Here is a 4,681-nt window from a genome sequence, read left to right on the forward strand (position 1 = left end):
TTCCTCCCCACTCTACCCCCACCCCCACTCTAACACTTCCTCCACACTCTACCCCCACCCCCACTCTAAAACTTCCTCCACACTCCACCACCACCTCCATTCTCACGTCGACCAATACCAACAGGTCTTGAAGACGATGTCGATGTAAACAGCCTCACCAACAATAGAAAACAACCACTGACAGACAGACTCATTCTTCTCTCTACTTTTTTCCCATCGAAAATTCCGCTAATTTCTCGCTAATTTCTCACTAATTTCTCGCTTATTTCTCTGATTGACATTATAAGTAGGCCTACAATTGATATTTGTACGACATTCTGTTTTGAGCTTTGTCTACTGAACACAGAAGGTGTCATTTGAAAGATGTGGGCAGGAACAAAAAACAAAAAGACCACACGAAAAGACAAAACAAAACGAAAATTCGTTATCTTTTACGTGGGAACTTTCACTGTTTGATGGTCAACACGGAAATCCCCTCTAGCCAACCAACATGTGGGTTTTGTGGAAGCTTTCTTCTTCCCAGTTCATCCCCTGCGAATTAAACGTCGTGTGACCATCCCACGCCACCCGTCGTCATCTGCCGTCCATTTGTTTCATTACACTACATGACCCTGGCGGTTTTTCCTTATCAAACGTGACGAGATAATGGCCCTAGACATTGATTGTTTCACATCTCAGATCCAGACACACTCTGACCTCGATCCAGATTTCTTTGGACTATTTCGTAATTCGCGAGTGAATGACGTGTGAGGCGAAACAGATACGGTGCCTGGTTATTGTGGTTAGCGAATTGTTATCCAGTACAGAAAACCGTTAGCTAAAACTATGCTAACACTGGTGTCTTTAAGCAGTGATGTCTTAATATTAAGTGCGTGCTCGCTTCCTTCCGCTTTCCTTCCCACACGCGGAAATCTGACAGGGGAAGTAAGCAAAGGATCTTAGCACAGTTGTCTCATTTTCACCGCAGTACTCGGCCCTGTTTCCTGAGCACCGCTGTGTTGGGCAGGGCGGTCGATGCTTCGGAAGTCTTTGACAGTTGTAGCTTTTTTCAATTGGTTTTTTTTTGGGTTTTTTTGGTGCTCATCACACCAACTCTTTCTAGGCAAAACATACATAACATTATCCAGAACCAACCGTGTAGAAAAAAGCTAGTAAAAAGCTAGAAAGCAAGGTAGAAAACAAGCTAGAAAAAAAGCTAGAAAGGAGCTAGAAAAAAGCTAGAAAAGGCTAGGGGAAAAAAGCTAGAAAAAGGGTAGTAAGTCTTCCGGGACCGTGTTTTCTCATGGGTCACATCATTTGGCGGACTTTGAGTGCGAGTAAACAGCGAACAGGAAGAGAAACCGGCCTTATGTCATGTTCTTGGGACGTTCCCTCGCGGTGTTTCTTATTTTAGCTCATTGAAGACTGCGCCCTTCGATTGCCGTTTGCATTCAAGGGCTCCGTTCTTTGCACTGATTTTAAAAGAATGTAAGCCCGCTTTGTGGATGTGCGTGTGTGTGTAGGTGGGAGGGCGTTTAGAGGGAGGTGGAGGGTGGAGGGTGGACTTAATACCCCGCCTAGGAAAAGACCATGGTAATGTTTAACAGGCGATGCATATCAAGACAATTGTTGTTTGCTTCCAAGGACTCAGTTGTTTGCAGCGATTTTATAGAATGTAAGCCTGTTTTCTAGATATGCGTGTGTGTGGGTGGGTGGTGGAGGAGGAATGGTTTGGGGAGAGGAGGAGTGGAGGAGGAGGGGGAACTTAACACTAATATCCTGCCTTGGAAAGGACCATGATAATGTCTAGCAGGTGGTGATTATCAAAGCAATCGTTAAACTAAGGTAATACTGACGAATTGCAAGTAAGGTTCTTCTCTTAAAGCACGTAATTAAAAATTGATAATAAGTAAAACTAACACGTTAATTCTTGACCTTTCTGTCTATTAAATCTGACCCTTTGGGCAATGCGGTGAAACATAATATCCCAATTTTTACAGTCTTAATTTTCTAACATGTTCCACAAAACAGGGGTTAGAAATATGAATGCTGATTGGCTGATTGGCTGATTGGCTGATTGGCTGATTGGCTGATTGGCTGATATGGTTTTCGGGTTGTTTTTCTGTTTGTTTGTTGTTGTTGTTGTTGTTGTTTTTTTGTTTGTTTTTTTGTTTGTTTTTTAAATTATATAGATACAATATGGTGGAGAAAAGTAAATTATACATTACCTCAACGCACTATATGTTAATGTGTTCAAACAAGCATCAAACCTCACGCTGGTCCGTAAGCACAATAAAGCAGAAGGCTATGACAGCTCAGTTGCTATCATCTTGGACTACGGTGTGAATGACTTGAGTTTGGTTCTCTAATGAAGCAGGTTTTTTTATTTTTTTCTTTTTTTTTTTATTTGGGTTTTGGGGGGAATTTCCAGCGTTTTGTATGACCTGCCATAAGTTCTCAAAAAACCAGGGCGCTTCACAGTAGCGACCAGCAATGGCATGGTTGTGAAATAGTTCTGTATTGGTGTAGTATCGAGTACATGTATTTATGTGTGCATATACATGTGTATGTATAATTTATTAATGCATGTATTTGTAATTATATGTTTATATTTTACCATTATAAACCAAATTGCCCTTCTGGGATCAAGAAAAGTAATTCATGTATTTATTTTTATTCATTAATGTTTTTATTGATGGATAAACTGTCAACTGTGGTGCTGAGGTTGGGTGCTTCCCGTCGCACGTAGAAGACATGATTTTAATTCTTGTGTAGGGAGGCTTTTTACAGAGCGTCCTCGTCTGTCTGCTGGGAGGGAGGTCCTACCCTTCTCAGCCTGGGTTAACCCATTCAGGCAGGGTCGAACCCCCCCCCCCCCCCCCCCACCCCACTTCCTAAATATTTTGAATTTTGTCGCTATGGGAATAAACCTTCTACCGCTGCATTTTTTAACGAGAAAACAAACTGCAAAATTGCTACCTTCGAATTACAACGTTCTACGTGATTATTCGGAGTCGTCATCAAGTACAAAGAATTGCATTCGAAAAAGCTTTACTTGTGGAAGTCAAAATTTTAACATCAAGTTTCTTAAAACCAGGTACTGAGCAGATAGAGCTTTGTAATTTTGGGGTTGCGATATTGCAATAAAAGGCTTGTTTCTGGTGTGATGATTGGTTGTTTTAGAATATAATCATAGTCACGACGAGGTGGAATCAGGCTAGTGGGAACATTCCCACTTTAACTCTTTGAGCAAATGGAGTTATGATAATATATCTTTAAAGCCTGTTCATTTACGTTGCTCTTTTAATGAAAGATCTACCCATATATCTTCAACAGAAGTCAAATATTGGCCTCCAAAGTTTGTTGACTTCCAAAGCTTGGATGTCTTTGGGAACTGAAAATTTGCTTCTTTTTCTTTTTTATTGGGAGGGGAAGGGTGCCTTTTATCAACCTTTTTCTGTAAGTCCCAAACAAAAATGTGTACTGAAGTTGGCATAAAAGGTGTTGAGCTAACTTTTAAAAATTGGAAGAAATTGCCCATTGGCAGAAAAGTTTCCACTTCTTGGATTTCATTAATTTGACGAGCGCCTGATTTCACCATGATGCCACACATGAATTATGTAAAGGTTTGAGTCAGTTACGGTGGTGGGTGGTTGGCGGGTTTCACTGACAGATCTTACTTCTCTCCGTTCTCTCTGTTATTCCTGTCTATCTGCCGTTCGCTAAATTCCCTTTATTACGTTGATGGAATACTCTGTACTTAAAATACATAACTTTAAAAAAAGACTCAATTATTTGGAGGGAGAGTAACTAAGAGTGGCTGTCATACACATTTATCTCAGACGAGTTTTGGGCGCCATAAACTGTCGTACAAACCCGATTCGTTTCTTCCATTTCCGGTGACAAATGTCGATTTAGGCAAAAGTTTTCTGGGTTTTCACATCTCATCTGGATCTTTTCTACTTTCCTGACACTTAGAGTGGTATTGCTTTTTTCGTTTGTCTGGGGAAGGGGGCATGGAGAGAAAGAGAAAGAGAGACAGAGAGAGACACACAGAGAGCGAGAGAGAAAGAGTGACAGAGAGAGAGAGACAGAGAGAGAATGAGAGAGAGAGTGACGGGGGGGGGGGTAGCGGAGAGAGAGAAAGAGAGAGAGATAGACAGAGAAAGAGAGACAGAGAGAGACACAGAGAGAGACAGAGAGAGACACACACAGAGAGACACAGAGAAACAGAGACAGAGAAACAGAAGGAGGGGAGGAAGGGAGTCTGAGAGATTAATTTAAACATTTTTTTTTGGGGGGGGGGAGTGGGGGAGAGGGAGACAAGGGAAAAAGAAAGTGATACAGAGAAAGAGACAGACAGAAATACAGACAGACAGGAAGTCAGGCTGACATACAGACAGACCGATTTACCTACTGACAGATAGACAGACAAACACAGATTGACAGACAAGCTGTCACTGGCGGGTGCCGTTGGCAGGTCTTACTTCTTCACCCTCTCTTTGTTTCCTTCCATATGCCCGTCTGTTTGTTTTTTCAAGCACAAAACGACCGCAACTCTTTACTCAAACTTAAACTCACACAAATCGCAAGAAACTCATAATTTCCCACACACTTTGTTTGCAGAAGTTCCAACCATGTACACACCAGCGTGTGCAGAAGAAGGTAGATAATTACTTTTCTCTCCCACCCCCACCCCCAC

Source organism: Aplysia californica, unplaced genomic scaffold, assembly GCF_000002075.1.
Source record: "Aplysia californica isolate F4 #8 unplaced genomic scaffold, AplCal3.0 scaffold00226, whole genome shotgun sequence".
Taxonomy (NCBI): Eukaryota; Metazoa; Mollusca; class Gastropoda; order Aplysiida; family Aplysiidae; genus Aplysia; species Aplysia californica.